Source organism: Pan troglodytes, chromosome 5 (assembly GCF_028858775.2).
Source record: "Pan troglodytes isolate AG18354 chromosome 5, NHGRI_mPanTro3-v2.0_pri, whole genome shotgun sequence".
Classification (NCBI taxonomy): Eukaryota; Metazoa; Chordata; class Mammalia; order Primates; family Hominidae; genus Pan; species Pan troglodytes.
In genome coordinates this window covers 58619371-58640525 of record NC_072403.2, presented here as the reverse complement: position 1 = coordinate 58640525, position 21155 = coordinate 58619371, and the positions used below count along the sequence as shown (strand labels likewise).

General features: G+C 41.1%; 1 pseudogene; it reads left to right on the top strand.

Moving 5' to 3' along the window:
- Positions 1–6490: 6490 nt before the first annotated feature.
- LOC100611750 (glutathione S-transferase A3-like) lies at positions 6491–19432 on the top strand (annotated as a pseudogene).
- Positions 19433–21155: the final 1723 nt, after the last annotated feature.

The window sequence follows — 21155 nt, the reverse complement described above, 5'->3', positions numbered from 1 at the left end:
ACCTGTCTCTACTCATTCATTAATTTCTTAAAAAAAGAATTGACTCATATCCCTCAAATGCTTTGTAACGACCTTGCTTGCATGCTGACCAAAATAAACAAACTGCTAAGAAATTTTTATGGGACACTTACATGAACTAGAATGCTGGAGCTTTGATGAAATTAGGGAATTATAGAATTTTAATATGATAAGAGATTATCATATTAAACATAATCATAGTGTGATTATGTTTAGAAAAGAAGTTCTTCCTTCCTAGAGATGAATACTAGTATTTACAGACGAAATGATATGCTGTCTGGGATTTGCTTGAAAAGAATCCCCTGGTAGTGGAGGGAGTATGTGGGAGTTTGTATCATTTTCTTGTGGCTCCTGTCACAGATTCCTACAAACTGGGTGGCTTGAAACATCAGAAATGCATTTTCTTACAATTCTGAAGGCCAGAAGCCTGAAGTCAGGATGTGAGTAGGGCCACATTCCCCTGGAAGTACTAGAGAACAATCCTTCCCTGCCTCCTACAGTTTCTGGGGGCTCTTGGCATTTCTGGACTTTCATGGATCATGGCCACATCACTCTACTTTCTGCCTGGGGCTTCCAGCACCTCACCCTCTGTGTGTCTGTGTCTTCTATTCGCTACATTGCAGGGACATTTGTCATTGGATGTAGGGCCTATCTGGATATACCAGGATGATCTCATCTCAAGTTCCTTAACCTCATCTGCAAAGAGCCTTTTCCCAAATAAGGTCACATTTACAGGACTCAAGGATTTGAACATGGACCTCTCTCTCTTGGGAGCCAACATAACTTAATTCACTGCCAGGTATAGATGAAGAAAGGTTGCTGGCAATTGATGAATGCAGGTCATGGGTACCTTCAAGCTTGTTATATTATTCCCTCTACTTTTGTATTTGCTAGAATTTTTCCATGTAAATTTTAAAACTATCTTATTTTAGGAGCTCCTACAATGTCCAGGTTTTGTCCCAGACAATAAGGACTGGACTGACATAAGAAGCCTCTGTTCTCAGGAGCTCAAGGTCTAGGGAGAAATCAGATATTGAATACATCATGTAAATTAATGTAGGGTAAGACACAATAGAGAAAATACAGTAGGAGGTGAAAGTGGAGTATTCCAGTCAAGACAAATGCCATGTGCAAAGGCCCAGAGGCCAGGAAGGGTGATTTGAGCAATGCAGAGAGGTAACACTAAAAATAGGGTGGCCAGATTTGGCAGATAAGATACAGGACACCCAAATAAATGTGAATTTTTAGATAAACAAGCAATACTTTTTTAGTATAAACATGTTTCCTATAGTGTTTGGGACATACTTATACTAACAAATGACTGTTCCTTTGCCTGGAATTCATATTTACCTGGGAGCCCTGTATTTTGTGTGGCAACCCAGTAAGAGAAGCCTTCCAGAGTGCCATCAGCCTGCCCTTCACAGACATCCCCTCCCAGCTATGCTCCCAGCAGAGATTTCTCATCTGCCTTAGTCCTTACATCCAAGTCATTAAAAATGAGCGTCTTCAAAAAGCCAGTTTCTACTGACTTACTGTAAAGAGAGCAAAATCTGCTGAAATTTTTGGTTAGACTTTTATTGCCAACCTTGAAAAGGAACATATTAACCAGTTACCTTGTGATAAGAGGATGACTTGCCATTTTTCTTAGAATCTAGTAGGCAGTTCTGCAGCCCTGAAATGTGTGGGAGTGGCTGTTTTTAACTTGACTCTATTCCTTTCAATGGAGGGAGCTATTGAAACAAACATGTAGTTTATACACCACATTAGGACCTCAAATTAAGTTGTTGAGCCACAAGGGTGACAGCCTTTAACAAAGTAAATACTGATCTTAGAAGTCTCCCTACATTACCTCATGACCTCCCATCTAGGTCACTAGAAAAATACTTTAAAATGTGTCCTTGGCACAAGAAAAATCTGTTTTATACTCATATTAGTGCCTTTTCTGTGTGCTTGGATGACAGTTTAAAAGTTCTGCATGCACCTGCTTTTGGATACATTGTTTCAACTTAAATAATAAAGAAACCCTTTCAAATAAAAGATATTTATTTGAGAATTAAGTGTTGTAATGGGTATATGTTTATCACAGTAAACTATGTATGTATTCAGGGAAGTTAAGGAAGACAAAGATTTTTATAGGAATAAAATGAGGATTAAATAAACGTTTCGAAATACTTATCAGTCACTACAAATATCAATAACAAGGGTAATGCCAGGCCAAGTTTAAACAGGTAGTTGCTGAGCAAGTGTCCTAACAGATTCTTTTATAAGATTGCGATGGCCTTTGTTCAAGGTTGTGTTTTTCCTAGTTTGTTTTGTTATCTGATAAACAGTAAGAACATTCTCTTTATGGCCTTTTTCAGCTCTGTTGTCAGAGTTTTCCTAACATTGTGACTCCTTTCGACTCTGACAACTCTCACAATCATTAAAGAAATGCAAAAATGAAGAATTTAGAAAACTAGACTATGAGAATTTAATTATAGTAGAAAAATTAATACCATGAGGGGAAAAAATAGTCACGATGTTGTGTCCGGCATTGGTGGGTTCTTGGTCTCACTGACTTCAAGAATGAAGCCGCAGAACCTTGCGGTGTCACAGTTCTTAAAGGCGGCGTGTCCAGAGTTTGTTCCTTCTGTTGTTCGGATGTGTTCAGAGTTTCTTCCTTCTGGTGGGTTCGTGGTCTCGCTGGCTCAGGAGTGAAGCTGCAGACTTTCGCGTGAGTGTTACAGCTCTTAATGCAGCACCTCTGGAGTTGTTAGTTCCTCCCAGTGGGTTCGTGGTCTCGCAGGCTTCAGGAGTGAAGCTGCAGACCTTTGCAGTACATGTTACAGCTCATAAAAGCAGTGTGGACCCAAAGGGTGAGCAGCAGCAAGATTTATTGCAAAGAGTGAACGAACAAAGCTTCCACAGTGTCCAAGGGAACTGAGCTGGTTGCCACTGCTGGCTGGGGCAGCTTGCTTTTATTCTCTTATCTGGCCCCACCCACACCCTGCTGATTGGTCCATTTTACAGAGAGCCAATTGGTCTGTTTTACAGAGAGCTGATTGGTGCATTTACAATCCCTGAGCTAGACACAAAAGTTCTCCAGGTCCCCACTAGATTAGCTAGATACAGAGTGTTGATTGGTGTATTTACAAACCCTGAGCTAGACACAGGGTGCTGATTGGTGTGTTTACAAACCTTGAGCTGGATACAGAGTGCTGATTGGTGTATTTATGATCCCTTAGCTAGACATAAAGGTTCTCCACCTCCCCACCAGAGTAACCAGATACAGAGTGCCGATTGGTGCATTCACAAACCCTGAGCTAGACACAGGGTGCTGACTGGTGCATTTACAAACCTTGAGCTGGATACAGAGTGCTGATTTGTGTATTTACGATCCCTTAGCTAGACATAAAGATTCTCCAAGTCCCCACAAGACTCAGGAGCCCAGCTGGCTTCACCCAGTGGATCCCGCACCGGGGCTGCAGGTGGAGCTGCCTGCCAGTCCCGTGCCATGTGCCCACATTCCTCAGCCCTTGGGCGGCCGATAGGACTGGGTGCCGTGGAGCAGGGGGCATAATTTTCCAAATTATGTACCAGACAGAAGCCATTCAAGGTTAAAGGTCTGCAATGCTATGGAATGAATTAACAAGAGCACATTTACTGTTTCTGCTTCCAATTTGAAGAGAAATTTCTGGAATCTGCAAAAGATTTGGAAAAGTTAAGAAATGGTAAGATCAAGCCTCTAAGTGCCTCTGAGGAGGGTATCTAGTAGAAGATACACAGGGAGGTTTGAATAGCCCAGCAATGCTTTGTGTATGTAAGGTTGTAGTTGGTGATGGTGGAGAGGGAGAAAATCGATAAAATGGAAAGGGTGGGCTCTTAGAGCAGGTCTGGCAACTCTTTCCAGGCTAAAAAGGTCCAGACTTCTCTTTGTATTTGCTGGAGAACCATATGCAGCGCCCTGCAGATGCCCTTTTCTTACTTTCCTGCTTTTGGCACCATGAGTGAGCTGTGGTCATCAGCTCAGGATGCCATATAGCCCACCCCATTCAAGGACACGCAAGGACAGATTTTAGACAAAAGGAGTTGAAATAGGTCCATTTTGAATTTGTTTCTCTTATAAGTTTGACAAGGTGATATTTTTTCAATGTTGGACACTTAGATAATGAGACAGTGTTGAATTGGTTGGATGTGCAGGTCAGAGGGTGAGGAGGGACATGAGTCAGGGTAGCAGCTATGGGGTAAGAAACACAGAGCCTGCCCTGCACACACTGTCTAATGGGGGTATTGAAGAGCACATAAAGAGCCTACATAGAAACTTCTCTCAGAACTGTATTTAATGTCTTCAACAGCATGAGACTTACTTTGAGAAATTCCCATGTTAAGTGGCATCTGGCCGGTGGCCTGTTGCTGTCTCTCCCAACTTCTTTCTAAGATATCATGAAGATAAATCAACACAGACAATACAAGGGACCTATTTTGTAGCTGGATGGGGGATAAAAACATAAATGAAATAACAGGATCAATGTGTACCCAAATACTTGTATTTATGCTTTTGATAAAATGTATTTTCAGCATATTACACATCCAATTATGCCTTATTTATATATGAAGAATAAAGTTACCATGTTATACTGTTATGTCCTAAAATTCAAATCACTATTTGAAAAACCCTCTAATTGGTGCTTTCATTATATAATGATACATTTAGACAAAACCCCAAACTAAGCCATTTGAAATAAGATTCGCTCCATTGCAATTTGCAGCAATGGTATTTCTGTGTGTGTCATGAGAAGGCTAAATATCAGTGTTAATTTTGTGTTTGAATCCATGAAATCATGCCTGTAAAGCCCAAAGGTTTGTAACAAACTCCCTAAAAAATTTAGAGAAAGTCACTCTGTTACCATTTTATTTATTTTAGTTTTATTTGAGGAATTAAGACCAGAAGTTTTGCTCATGTCTTTTTCACTTGGAAATCTGACTTAGTACCTAGTTAATTTGTCTCTTCCCCCATCATTTTAAGGTGTTCGCTTCTGTTAATCACAGATGATCCGTCCTTGTGTTGTGCTGCTTGACTAAAAGCACTGTTGTTTTTTTTTAATGATAGGATACAGGGTGGCTTTTCAGTCTAGTAAACAGGAGGAGGGGAGAGATTGTGGGTGGGCGTGGGTGTGTCTGCATGTCCCAAATATAGCACATGCCCATTTTTTTATGGTACGAGGTTAGGGCTTAATAAATGTATACTAGAGCTTGAGGTATAAGTCTAAGTCTGAACATTTTAAACAAGTTGGACTTTGTGGCTTTTTCAAGTTCCATCAAGTAGATACTAGCCTTAGGCTGGTAGGTGATTAACAACATTATTTGAAGTACAGTGTTTGTACCACTAGCACTGTTATGTCTGTACTTGAATGTATAGTTAGCATTTAAGTTATGTTCACTCTTGCAGCATTCAGGTCTAACTACCTGGTTTCAAATGCAAGAGCTTATATGGATCATTGTTTCGAAAGCATGAATGATATGGCAATATTTTATGTCTTGATAGGGAGAGTTTTGTGACCTATACAAATCTGCTGTTGATGAAAGTTTACAGATGGATCAGAGTATGCTGGAACTCACTATGCATAAATGTTTCAGTCGGTGAATATCACTGAAAGTCATGTACTACTTACTTGGTATGTGACTTTGGCTTGTTTTATAATATTTGGTTTGTTTATAATATTTGGTTTGTTTATAATATTTCTTGCCATAGTAAGTGATAAATTTGTCCTTAATCATGCCTATTTGATGGTACTAGGAAAGAAAGGGGTAGAGATTAATTCTTGCAAAGTATATGCAACAGTGCAATAAACTATGGCATTTACCTTTTACCTCTTACTTGAAGGCAGAATCGCAAAACATTTGAAATGGCTTTTCTATACTACTCTGGTGAGAGCACATTTACCACAAGAAGCCTTATAAAAAAGTATATTTTGTAATAATCCCATAGATACTCTACTTAACAAAACATGATTTGTATTAGCTTTATAAAATATTTGTGGCTTAGGGTTTTTTTTTTTACATATATCTTTTTAGAACTTTCCGGGAACTAAGCACATTATCTGATAATTGTGAATTTTTTTGTCAGTGCTTTAGTTCAGGATGGGCAACAAATTGTTTCTAAAGGAGATCTAAAAGTGGAGAGAATGGTTTGATTTTATAAAATGAGTTGCTAGTTCATTACAGCTTTTTACTTTTGTACATATTTTGCAAAAAATTTGCCTCTTGCTATAAATATTTGCTTTGTAAAAATTACTGACATTTAATAAACATTTGTAAATGAAAAAAAAAGCACTTCCAGAAGCTAAAAACAAATTCCTATTTCATTTGAACAGTTGCCAGGAAATTTTTTTTTCGTTTTATACATTTAGTCATTTCCACAACCACTTTTTCATCCTGAAAGGGTGGGATTCATAGAAATTTCACTCTGCCTTTTTTTTTCTATTTTCTAAAGATGAGAGTTTCATGTTCCAACAAGTGCCAATGGTTGAGAATGACGGGATGAAGCTGGTGCAGACCAGAGCCATTCTCAACTACATTGCCAGCAAATACAACCTGTGTGGGAAAGACATAAAGGAGAGAGCCCCATAGTATATTTTCTGTTCTTCAATCAGCAGAGAACACAGAGTGATTTAGGTCCTTCTGTGAGTGGGCAGGACTGTGGAAGGAGCATCATAACTAGCAGCAGGCTGGGCCTTGGGCATATACACTGGTGTCCAGTATTGCAGAGTCCCATGGAGATGAGAAAAGAGTGAATATGGGGAGGGTTCAGGCGAGTGTGATTCTAGAAGACAATGCAGCCTATGGATCCAGCACCCTGACAGAGGTTTCCAAACGCTGATGAGCAATGAACTCAGGAGGATGGAGAATCATGATTCCAGGTGCTCAGGACTTCAGAGGCTGGACTCCAGCCAACAGCTTAGGACAAGGCATAGAATGTTTTAGAGTTGGTAGATGAAGGCCTGGGGAGAGAATGCTGCAAAGGAGCTGAATCTCAGGTTCCAGTAATTCCAAGAATGGTGACCAGGAACCTAAGTTTCCAGCCAGTTGTATGAACTGGTCCACTTGACTAAGGTTTGAGAGGCTGGTGCCCAAAATAGCAGGCTTACCTAAGTGCAGCATTTGATACAGACCTAAGCAGCCAGACTGATTTTGCATCAGCAAAGCTGGGAGGAGGGCTCTCCTCTGTTGATGGCCATTCCTTGAAAAGTCCAATATAGAGTTACCAATGACCTAGCAATTCCACTACCAGGTCTACACCCAGGAGAAAGGGAAACACATCCTTACTAATCCATGCACAGAAATGTTCATAGGAGAATTATTCATGCTATGCAAAAGGTGGAAACAATCCAGATGTCCACCCATGGATGAATGGAGGAATAAGATTTGCTGTAGGAGACAACGGAATATTCTTGGGCTATGAAAAGGGATGAAGGGGTGGAGCCAAGATGGCTGAATAGGAACAGCTCCAGTCTACAGCTCCCAGCATGAGCGGCACAGAAGACAGGGGATTTCTGCATTTCCAACTGAGGTACCAGGTTAATCTCACTGGGGAGTGCCGAACAGTGGGTGCAGGACAGTGGGTGCAGTGCACCCTGCATGAGCTGAAGCAGGGTGAGGCATTGCCTCACCTAGGAAGCGCAAGGGGTCAGGGATTTCCCTTTCCTAGTCAAAGAAAGGGGTGACAAATGGCACCTGGAAAATCAGGTCACTCCCACCTTAATACTGTGCTTTTCCAACAGGCTTAACAAATGGCACACTAGGAGATTATATCCCACACCTGGCTCAGATGGTCCTACACCCACGGAACCTCGCTCATTGCTAGCACAGCAGTCTGAGATCTAACTGCAAGGTGGCAGCGAGGCTGGGGGAGGGGCACCTGCCATTGCCCAGGATTGAGTAGGTAAACAAAGCGGACCAGAAGCTCAAACAGGGTGGAGCCCACCGCAGCTCAAGGAGGCCTGCCTGCCTCTATAGACTCCACCTGTGGGGGCAGGGCATAGACAAACAAAAGGCAGCAGTAACCTCCGCAGACTTAAATGTCCCTGTCTGACAGCCTTAAAGAGAGTAGTGGTTCTCCCAGCATGCAGCTTGAGATCTGAGAACGGGCAGACTGCCTCTTCAAGTGGGTCCCTGACCCCCAAGTAGCCTAACTGGGAGGCATCCCCTAGTAGGGGCGGTCTGACACCTCACACAGCCGGGTACTCCTCTGAGACAAAACTTCCAGAGGAACGATCAGGCAGCAGCATTTGCAGTTCACCAACATCCACTGTTCTGCAGCCACCGCTGCTGATACCCAGGCAAACAGGGTCTGGAGTGGACCTCCGGCAAACTCCAACAGACCTGCAGCTGAGGGTCCTGACTGTTAGAAGGAAAACTAACAAACAGGACATCCACACCAAAAACCCATCTGTATGTCACCATCATCAAAGACCAAAGGTAGATAAAAACCACAAAGATGGGGAATAAACAGTGCAGAAAAACCAGAAACTCTAAAAATCAGAGTGCCTCTCCTCCTCCAAAGGAACTCACCTCCTCACCAGCAACAGAACAAAGCTGGACGGAGAATGACTTCGACGAGTTGAGAGAAGAAGGCTTCAGAAGATCAAACTACTCCGAGCTAAAGGAGGAAATTTGAACCAATGGCAAAGAAGTTAAAAACCTTGAAAAAAATTAGACGAATGGCTAACTAGAATAACCAATGCAGAGAAGTCCTTAAAGGACCTGATGGAGGTGAAAACTGTGGAACGAGAAATATGTGATGAATGCACAAGCCTCAGTAGCCAATGTAATCAACTGGAAGCAAGGGTATCAGCGATGGAAGATGAAATGAAGTGAGAAGAGAAGTTTAGAGAAAAAGGAATAAAAAGTAATGAACAAAGCCTCCAAGAAATATGGGACTATGTGAAAACACCAAATCTACGTCTGATTGGTGTACCTGAAAGTGACGGAGAGAATGGAACCAAGGTGGAAAACACTCTGCAGGATATTATCCAGGAGAACTTCCCCAATCTAGCAAGGCAGGCCAACATTCAAATTCAGGAAATACAGAGGACGCCACAAAGATACTCCTCGAGAAGAGCAACTCCAAGACACATAATTGTCAGATTCACCAAAGTTGAAACAAAGGAAAAAATGTTAAGTGCAGCCAGAGAGAAAGGTCGGGTTACCCACAAAGGGAAGCCCATCACACTAACTGCTGATGTCTTGGCAGAAACTCTACAAGCCAGAAAAGAGCAGGGGCCAATATTCAACATTCTTAAGGAAAAGAATTTTCAACCCAGAATTTCATATCCAGCCAAACTAAGCTTCATAAGTGAAGGAGAAATAAAATCCTTCACAGAGAAGCAAGTGCTGAGAGATTTTGTCACCACCAGGCCTGCCCTACAAGAGCTCCTGAAGGAAGCGCTAACTGTGGAAAGGAACAACTGGTACCAGCCACTGCAAAAACATGCCAAATCGTGAAGACCATCAAGGCCAGGAAGAAACTGCACCAACTAGCGAGCAAAATAACCAGCTTCCCAGCACTTTGGGAGGCCGAGGCGGGCGGATCACGAGGTCAGGAGATCGAGACCATCCTGGCTAACACGGTGAAACCCCGTCTCTACTAAAAATACAAAAAATTAGCCGGGCGCGGTAGCGGGCGCCTGTAGTCCCAGCTACTCGGGAGGCTGAGGCAGGAGAATGGCGTGAACCCGGGAGGCGGAGCTTGCAGTGAGCCGAGATCGCGCCACTGCACTCCAGCCTGGGCGACAGAGCGAGACTCCGTCTCAAAAAAAAAAAAAAAAAAAAAAAAAAAAAAAAAAAATAACCAGCTAACATCATAATGACAGGATCAAATCCACACATAACAATATTAACCTTAAATGTAAATGGGCTAAATGCTCCAATTAAAAGACACAGACTGGCAAATTGGATAAAGACTGAAGACCCATCAGTGTGCTGTATTCAGGAAACCCATCTCATGTGCAAAGACACACATAAGCTCAAAATAAAAGGATGGAGGAAGATCTACCAAGCAAATGGAAAACAAAAAAAAAGCAGGGGTTGCAATCCTAGTCTCTGATAAAACAGACTTTAAACCAAAAAAGATCAAAAGAGACAAAGAAGGCCATTACATAATGGTAAAGGGATCAATTCAACAAGAAGAACTAACTATCCTAAATATATATGCACCCAATACAGGCGCACCCAGATTCATAAAGCAAGTCCTTAGTGACCTACAAAGAGACTTAGACTCCCATGCAATAATAATGGGAGACTTTAACACCCCACTGTCAACATTAGACAGATCAGTGAGACAGAAAGTTAACAAGGATATCCAGGAATTGAACTCAGCTCTGCACCAAGCGGACCTAATAGACATCTACAGAACTCTCCGCCCCAAATCAACAGAATATAAATTCTTTTCAGCACCACACCACACCTATTCCAAAATTGACCACATAGTTGGAAGTAAAGCACTCCTCAGCAAATGTAAAAGAATAGAAATTATAACAAACTGTCTCTCAGACCACAGTGCAATCAAACTAGAACTCAGGATTAAGAAACTCACTCAAAACCACTCAACTACATGGAAACTGAACAACGTGCTCCTGAATGACTACTGGGTACATAACAAAAAGAAGGCAGAAATAAAGATGTTCTTTGAAACCAATGAGAACAAAGACACAACATACCAGAATCTCTGGGACACATTCAAAGCAGTGTGCAGAGGGAAATTTATAGCACCAAATGCCCACAAGAGAAAGCAGGAAAGATCTAAAATTGACACCCTAACTTCACAATTAAAAGAACTAGAGAAGCAAGAGCAAACACATTCAAAAGCTAGCAGAAAGCAAGAAATAACTAAGATCAGAGCAGAACTGAAGGAAATAGAGACACAAAAAACCCTTCAAAAAATCAGTGAAGGCAAGAGCTGGTTTTTTGAAAAGATCAACAAAATTGATAGACTGCTAGCAAGACTAATAAAGAAGAAAAGAGAGAAGAATCAAAAAGATGCAATAAAAAATGATAAAGGGGATATCACCACCAATCCCACAGAAATACAACCTACCATCAGAGAATACTACAAACACCTCTACACAAATAAACTGGAAAATCTAGAAGAAATGGATAAATTCCTTGGCACATACACACTCCCAAGACTAAACCAGGAAGAAGTTGAATCTCTGAATAGACCAATAACAGGCTCTGAAATTGAGGCAATAATTAATAGCTTACCAACCAAAAAAAGTCCAGGACCAGATGGATTCACAGCCGAATTCTGCCAGAGGTACAAGGAGGAGCTGGTACCATTCCTTCTGAAACTATTACAATCAATAGAAAAAGAGGGAATCCTCCCTAACTCATTTTACGAGGCCAGCATCATCCTGATACCAAAGCCTGGCAGAGACACAACCAAAAAAGAGAATTTTAGACTAATATCCTTGATGAATATTGATGCAAAAATCCTCAATAAAATACTGGCAAACCGAATCCAGCAACGCATCAAAAAGCTTATCCACCATGATCAAGTGGGCTTCATCCCTGGGATGCAAGGCTGGTTCAACATATGCAAATCAATAAACATAATCCAGCATATAAACAGAACCAAAGACAAAAACCACATGATTATCTCAATAGATGCAGAAAAGGCCTTTGACAAAATTCAACAATGCTTCATGCTAAAAACTCTCAATAAATTAGGTATTGATGGGACGTATCTCAAAATAATAAGAGCTATCTATGACAAAACCCACAGCCAATACCATGCTGAATGGACAAAAACTGGAAGCATTCCCTTTGAAAACTGGCACAAGACAGGGATGCCCTCTCTTACCACTACTATTCAACATAGTGTTGGAAGTTCTGGCCAGGGCAATCAGGCAGGAGAAGGAAATAAAGGGCATTCAGTTAGGAAAAGAGGAAGTCAAATTGTCCGTGTTTGCAGATGACATGATTGTATATCCAGAAAACCCCGTCGTCTCAGCCCAAATTCTCCTTAAGCTGATAAGCATCTTCAGCAGTCTCAGGATACAAAATCAATGTGCAAAAATCACAAGCATTCTTATACACCAACAACAGACAAACAGAGAGCCAAATCATGAGTGAACTCCCATTCACAATTGCTTCAAAGAGAATAAAATACCTAGGAATCCAACTTACAAGGGACATGAAGGACCTCTTCAAGGAGAACTACAAACCACTGCTCAAGGAAATAAAAGAGGATACAAACAAATGGAAGAATATTCCATGCTCATGGGTAGGAAGAATCAATATCGTGAAAATGGCCATACTGCCCAAGGTAATTTATAGATTCAATGCCATCCCCATCAAGCTACCAATGACTTTCTTCACAGAATTGGAAAAAACTACTTTAAAGTTCCTATGGCACCAAAAAAGAGCCTGCATCGCCAAGTTAAATCTAAGCCAAAAGAACAAAACTGGAGGCATCACGCTACCTGACAAGGCTGCAGTAACCAAAACAGCATGTTACTGGTACCAAAACAGAGATATAGACCAATGGAATAGAACAGAGCCATCAGAAATAATGTTGCATATCTACAACTATCTGATCTTTGACAAACCTGACAAAAACAAGAAATGGGGAAAGGATTCCCTATTTAATAAATGGTGCTGGGAAAACTGACTAGCCATATGTAGAAAGCTGAAACTGGATCCCTTCCTTACACCTTATACAAAAATTAATTCAAGATGGTTTAAAGACTTACATGTTAGACCTAAAGCCGTAAAAACCCTAGAAGAAAACCTAGGCAATACCATTCAGGACATAGGCATGGGCAAGGACTTCATGTCTAAAACATCAAAAGCAATGGCAACAAAAGCCAAAATTGACAAATGGGATCTAATTACACTAAAGAGCTTCTGCACAGCAAAAGAAACTGCCATCAGAGTGAACAGGCAACCTACAGAATGGGAGAAAATTTTTGCAACCTACTCATTTGACAAAGGGCTAATATCCAGAATCTACAATGAACTCAAACAAATTTACAAGAAAAAAACAAACAATTGCATCAAAAAGTGGGCAAAGGATATGAACAGACACTTCTCAAAAGAAGACATTTATGCAGCCAAAAAACACATGAAAAAATGCTCATCATCACTGGCCGTCAGAGAAATGCAAATCAAAACCACAATGAGACACCATCTCACACCGGTTAGAATGGCGATCATTAAAAAGTCAGGAAACAACAGGTGCTGGAGAGGATGTGGAGAAATAGGAACACTTTTACACTGTTGGTGGGACTGTAAACTAGTTCAACCATTGTGGAACTCAGTGTGGCGATTCCTCAGGGATCTAGAACTAGAAATACCATTTGACCCAGCCATCCCATTACTGGGTATATACCCAAAGGATTATAAATCATGCTGCTATAAAGACACATGCACACGTATGTTTATTGCGGCACTATTCACAATAGCAAAGACTTGGAACCAACCCAAATGTCCAACAATAATAGACTGGATTAAGAAAATGTGGCACATATACACCATGGAATACTATGCAGCCATGAAAAATGATGAGTTCATTTCCTTTCTAGGGACATGGATGAAGCTGGAAACCATCATTCTCAGCAAACTATCACAAGGACAAAAAACCAAACACCACATGTTCTCACTCATAGGTGGGAATTGAACAATGAGAACGCATGGACACAGGAAGGGGAACATCACACACCGGGGCCTGTTGTGGGGTGGGGGGAGGGGGGAGGGATAGCATTAGGAGATATACCTAATGCTAAATGACGAGGTAGTGGGTGCAGCACATCAACGTGGCACATGTATACATATGTAACAAACCTGCACGTTGTGCACATGTACCCTAAATCTCAAAGTATAATAATAATAAAATTTTTAAAAAAAGGGATGAAGTACTCATGCATGCTCCAACATTGGTGAGCCTTGAAAACATGTGCTGTAAAAGAAACCAGACACCAAAGGCCACATGTGACATGAATTCTTTTGTATGAACCATCCAGACCATTTGAGTCCAGAAAGAAAATCAGTTGTTGACAGGGGATGGAGAAAGGGGGCAATGGGAAATGGCTGTCAAAGCACGTGCTACTGCTTTCCCAGATGATAAAAATGTTCTGGAATTAGACAGAGATAGTATTTGCAGAATTCTGTAAATGTACTACAAATTACTGAATAATATTCTATAAAGGGGTGGCAATTATGGTATGTGAATACTTGTCAATACAACTGTTATTTTAAAAGTATTCGCCAGGTACTGTGGCTCACGCCTGTAAACCCAGCACATTGGGAGGCCAAAGCAGACAGATCACCTGAGGTTGGGAGGTCAAGATCAGCCTGGCCAACATGGCGAAACCCCATCTCTACTAAAAATACAAACATTAGCCGGGCGTAGTGGCAGGTGTCTGTAATCCCAGCTACTCGGGAGGCTGAGGCAGGAGAATCCCTTGAATCTGGGAGGCGGAAGTTGCAGTGAGACGAGATCACGCCACTGCAGTCTGGCCTGATGACAGAAAGAGACTGTCTCAAAACAAACAAACAAACAAAAGTTTTGTAGGAAACACAGTTTGAAATGAGAAGAAAGAAGATGTCCTATGCTATGCACTGGCTTTAACTATATGAATAATTTTACCATGTTTACCAATTTTCCCATGTAAACAATTTTCCCATGTTACTATGGGAATATTAGGTGAGGTCTTGAAACACAATCATGACTAGAATTGGCCAATATCATATGGAGAAGTTAATGGAACAATGTTTTATGGAAAACAATTGAGAGAACTCCTTTTTTTTTTTTTGAAAATTACTAGCTTGCTTGAAAAAATATATTTTTTAGGGATATCTTTTAAAGACATACCTTATTTCCTAGTTTTTCCTTTATTTATTTTAATTTTTTCTTTTTTAAGAACTTCTAATATTGGGCATAAAATTGAACCTGGGATGGGTAGTACGATGAGAGAGGAAAACAGACACGTTCGAGATCACTGTGCTGGGGAGGCTGTCTTGGGATTATGTAAATGGCAGGGCTTTAGCCATATCAATCACACTAAGCTTATGTGTAAAACAAACCACAGCAGAGTGAGCAAACCCTATTTGTAGCATCAGTGGTTACTTGCAGTGATTCCACTAATTTCTCTCATGACTGTGATGCTGGACAGGTCACCGATGTTTCTTGTACCTGTATTTGGTCATGTGTATAACAAACATTTTAGATATAAATCTATCACAGTAGAGTGTTCTGAGAAATAAATGTAAATATATTTATAAAAATCATAGCCTAATGACTAGCATATAAAAGGCATGCAGTGGAGCTGAATTACTTTCCTGTCACCTAATGCTTCACTGTCTCCGGTGTTTAAACATAAAATCTAAGGCAGAAGGCACTTAGCAGTTTGGTTATTTTTGTCTTACAGGGTCGATATGTATAGAGAAGGTAGGGCAGGTTTGAGTGAAAAGCTTCTTCATTGCTCATTGCATCCACCTGAGGAAAAAGATGCAAAGCTTGCCCTGATCAAAGAGGGAACAACAAGCCACTATTTTTCTGTCTTTGAAACTGTACCTGGGAGCTTCTGGATAACTAAACACATGGAGCTTCTTGGAGGGTGGCCTGTCCAGGGAAGGCATGGAAGCTCCAAGCCCCTTCCTCAGATCTTGCCCTAGGCATTTCTTCAGCTTTTTAGTGGCTACGTGATTTGAGCTTCAAAACTACAATAGAGAATTATTCAGTCTGATATATGGATTACCACCTAACAAGGATAAAGTAAATCTAAAGTCACAGTCAATACTCTGCCCCAAGTGGAAACTGTGATGTTTCTGTCTGGATCACTGCCAAGTTTGCAGAACAGAACCAAAAATCAAGAGAGAAGAACTTCATTTGGTTTTAAGGATGACCCACAGCAAAGTTTGTACAAATGGAAAGGGGTCCAATGAGAACCTCGAACTTAATGTACTGTGAGGCTATCTTGAAAAACAGGCTCCTGGGCCTCTGCTCTTATGCTGCTTCTTTTATGACAAACAACACCTTTAGATCACATGAGAAAAAACAGTAACACAAAAGACTACAAAAGAAATGAAAAGAAAATCCTGATTCTACAAAGGATGCTAAGCAGATGAGAACCAATACCAAAACCAAGGACCAACCTGAGAATAAAGTCAAAGAGCTCAGTGCAAAGAGAAAAGAGTTCAGCCCAGGTGTGGGCTTACCACAAGGGATAGGGAGCATTTGTGAATACTGCACCTGGTTGACGGCTGGGGTACATGGCAATGGGCAACATAGACCATGTCTTGTTGAAACCTCCAGAAAAACTGTGGAAGTGAAGACAATCCAAATGAGAATAAGCAAAAGATGTTTATACAGAGCTTGCTATAGAAAGGAAGTCAGCCACCATCACTTGCATTTGTCAGAGATTCAGAGGTAGGCAGGAAAGTCTGAGAGATTCATGGTAGAAAAAGTTATGTCCTGATTGCAGGTTGCTGGCCTAGGGATGCTGTAAGCTGGCTAACTAGAAGTGTGGATTTCTATGGGATTAGTCAGAGATCCATATTTTGCTTTCTGTGGTTGGTCATAAATTGAAAATAGAGGCAAAAATTAGGGAAGCTGGCAGTTATTGACCAATGCTGGTGTATTTGACTGACTGTTGTAAAGGTCATGATAGAAGCTGTTTAGTCTATAAGGGCACTAAGAGTTTAGAGGGCTTCTTAGCAGTTTGGCTGCAATAACAAAATACCATAGACTGGGTAGCTTAAAGAACAGATGTTTCTATCTCACAGCTCTGTAGGCTGGGAAGTACAAGATAAATGTGCCAGCAGATTTTACATCTGGGGAGCACCTGTTCCTTGGTTCATAGACAGCCAATCTCTGGCTATGTCCTCACATGGCAAACATGCCAAGGGAGTTCTCTAAGATCCCTTTTATAAGGGAACTAATGTCATTCATAAGAGCTCCACCCCCATGACTTGATCATCTCCTGAAACCCCCACCTACTAATGGCTTGAAAGAATATATTTTTTAGGGATCTCTTCTAAAGATTTGGGGGTCAGGATCTCAACATATGAATTTTTGGGAAACATAAACATTCAGTCCATAACACAAGGCAACAGAAAAATAAAATAGTACCTGTGTATTTTTGGGGCATTGACCTTCACTTCCAAAAAGCTTTCCTTGATGTTAATGGAGCACCTGACTCCCAAGGCATGGTATAAAAATAGACTGTGAATAAGAATTCTACGAGTTCTACCAAATAGCCTGTGATATGTGCATTTGAACAATGTATATTACAATATAACATTGAAGTTGTTTTGTTTGTGTACCAAGTCATTATCTATACGTTTGTATGTATACATAGTGTGAAAATGTATTTGCCAAAATATTATCTTAAATCAATGTTGCCATGTTTTCTCTTTTTATTATTTATGATGTCAATGTGCTGAGATATTTTAATAAATATCATATACCACTCAAAAATTTTATTATTAAAAATGTATACACCTAGTGTAGTCCAAACAAATGTTTTATGAACATATATACACCAAGGATCTAAAGAGCAAAGTTAACATTTTATCTTTGCTTTATCACATGTCAGTCACTCCACCCCTGTTTGCCTCACTCAAACACATTATTATTATTATTATTATTATTATTATTATTATTGCATTTTGAAGTAAGCTGCAGACATCTTTGCAGTTCACCCCGGGACACCGTGGCATTCAGATTATAGCATAGTCAAAGCAATAAGAACCACCATTGCAAGAAAGAGGATGAATTAAAGTTCACCCAGGCTTATTTCAGATCCCAGAGCAGGAAATGAGGAGGGCAGATGAGGAGAAATGAGGATTCTGAAATAGTCTACTCGTGGGAGAAGAGTGCTGTCATGAAGGTGGAGTCGCTGCCCAAGAGAGACTGGAGAGAGAGTGTGTAGAGCCATTGAACATCAGGGCTGCACACTGTAGGGCCTGGGGCAGACAGAACAGGCTGCAGCAGGGGATAAGCCCCTGGCCCATGTGGAAGATGCAAGCTGGGTGGGTGCTGTGGATGCCATAGTGATATGGAATGAGAAGAGAAAATGGGAGCCTGGGCTCCAAACAAGGAGTGAGCAGAGCCACACTTCTTACTCTCTCACTGAATCAGGTAACATGGAGAAAGGTCTGGATCTTTGCACCTGCCCAGTAAGGAAGCAGAGGTGGGAGATGGAGAGTCAGCCTGGACAAACTCAGGGAGAAGCAGAGGCCCCAGCCTCATTGCACATGTGTTCCTGATCTGATTCCTCTGATTCTCCAGGTGTTGAAGAGACATGAACAAGACTACCTCATTGGCAACAAGCTGAGCCAGGCTGACATTCACCTGGTCAAACTTCTCTACCACGTGGAAGAGCCTGACTCCAGCCTCATCTCCAACTGCCCTGTGCTAAAGGTGACCCATTTCCCAGTCCTCAAGAGGCAGCTCCTCATCTCCCTCTTGGGATCTAGTATCTGGGCCCTTGGACTGGCCACATTCTGATCTCAGCCTTCTCCAGGTCTTCAGGGCCCCCCAGGTCTCCAAAATGAGCTTCCAAGTCCTGATTCTGAGGCATGGAAATGTCTTCTTGTTATGCCAAGGAAATCTGATGTGCATGCTACCCCAAGAATATTTCGCTTTTTATAATGCCAGGGACCCAGGGCCCAGCATCTCTCCTCATCCCTCTATTTCACTGTGGTTTCTGTTCCTGAGTTCTCTGTGATGCCCTTTATCCCAATATGCCCTTATCTTCCCACACCAAATGTGTCTGAGCAGGGCCCTTTCCATCTCGTTCTTTCCTTATGCTCTGGCTCCTGCTGTCAGATAACTGAGTTCCTTGTGCACAGCTCTCCCAACACGCTGCCCACGAAAGCTATATCTCTCTATGGGAAAAAGTGGCCCCATGGTTTGTCTTTAACATTTTCTATTTTCATTTCTAACTCAATTTTCCCATATCTTCACTTCTTCTGCTTAGAGACTGATCTGTGCTGATATCTCACAGGCACATTGTTCTTTCTCATCTTCTACAAGACCCATGAATCTACAAGATTCATGTGTAAGGAAGAGGGTAGGAAGACTGAATGGAATAAAGTCTTAAAGACATTTTTTGGGAAAATGCTAGTGAGCTGCATGTTCTTCCTCTTATCTTCATTTCTCACTTAGTGTCTCTTTCTGCCTCCCTACTGGTGCTGATAGAGAGAACTCAGGTGGTCTTTGTGTAGGAAGGGCGCAGATTCCCTGGGTTGTGTTAATGGTGGTGTCAGTCCTTGGCTTCACTCTGAGGCTGTGCTTTGTGCATTGCGGGCCCTGAAAATCAGAATCAGCAAACTCCTCACAGTGAAGAAGTTTTTGCAGCCTGGCAGCCTGAGGGAGCTTCCCATAGATGCGAAAGGTTTACAAGAAGCAACGAAGATTTTCAAGGTTTGATAAAGCAGGCATGGATGCCAAGAACATGCAATACCAATATTCTAAAGTTTTGCAACAATAAATTGCTTTATCTAAATGTTGGTTGTGGCTATTGTGAAGTTAATAAACTTTTTAAAAATTGTATGCTAATTACATAGTAAAATGCCTATGACCAGATTTAGTTTAAATTGATTTCTTTTCATTAGTATCTGATGTGAAATCAGATTTCCAAACTCCCCATAAATTTTCTTGGAATTAAAAATTTAGTAAAAAGTAAAATGTAGACTATGTGGTTTATTTGACTTTTTCAAGAATTGTCCTGCAACATTTGTCAAATTGCCTATCAAAAACTCATGTATAGAAATTTACTGCTGACATTCTGCACAAGAAACCAGTTATCATTCTGGGGAATGGCAAAATGAAATTTTCTTTTTTCCTTGACATCCATTTTATTTCTCATGAAAACACTTTTTCTTATGCATTTTCAAACAACCTTTCTGTCTGCTATGGATCCCTCAGTTTTCTAGGAGATGAGGAAATATTGAAGAGCAAACAGACCCACCCTCTGATCTCAGGCCAACTTGTCATCCCTTACAGTGCATGTGCTCCTGGCTCATCCTCACTCTCCTCCTTAAGGCTCTGTGGGGACCCAGGCATAAGCCTTCCCTCAGTTCCTTCAGTGCCACTCAGGCCTGGCTGCGAAGATACAGATGGTATATGCGAATTACATATAAGCAACTATATTTAAAATTATTTTTCCCTGGTGTGTCATTGTGCCAGCGTGTTTGGATTAGAAGTGATTTCCAGGAATCCTTCCCTGCGTCTTCTAGCTTCTGGGGGCTCTTGGCCTTTCTGGACTTTCATGGATCATGACCACATCACTCTAATTTCTGCCTCTGTGTTCCAGCACCTCACCCCCTGTGTGTTGTGTCTTCTCTTCTCTCTGCTGTAAGGACAATTGTCATTGGATTTGGGGCCTATCCAGATATACCAAGATGATCTCATCTCAAATTCTTTTACTTCATTACATCTGCAAAGAGCCTTTTTCCAAATAAGATCAAGTTCACAGGATCTAGGGATTTCTATATGGACCCATCTTTCTTGGGGGCCAACATAACCCCCTACATGGTGTAGATGAAGAAAGAATATTTGCAATTGATGAATCCAGGTGATGGATACTTTCATATTTGTTATATTATGGGCAATTTGAGTGACGCAAAGAGGATAGCATATGCAAATAGGGTTCCCAGATTTGTCAGATAAAATGCAGGATACCCACCTAAATGTGAATTTCAGGTAAACAATAAATAATATTTCAGTATCATCTGGTTTCATACCGTGTTTGGAACATAGCTATAACTAAAAAATTGTTGATTGTTTGTCTGAAATTCACATTTACATGGATGTCCTATATTTTATTTGGCAACCCAGTAAGAAAAGAGTGGCATCAGCTTGCCCTTCACAGACATCCTCTCCCAGCTATGCTCACAATAGGGTTTTTTCAGTTGCCCTAGTCTTTGCACCCAACTCATGAAAAAAAGCATCTTTAAAAAGCCAGTTTCTGCTGACTTGCAAAAAGAGCAAAATCTAGGTGAAATGTATTGTTTAAACTTTGATTACCAACCTTGAAAAGGAACATATTAACCAGTGTCTTCTGATAAGCAGGTCACTTGCCTCATGTCTTAGAATCCAGTAGGTGGCCCCTTGGCCATGAAATGTGTGGGAGTGGCTTTTCCCTAACTTG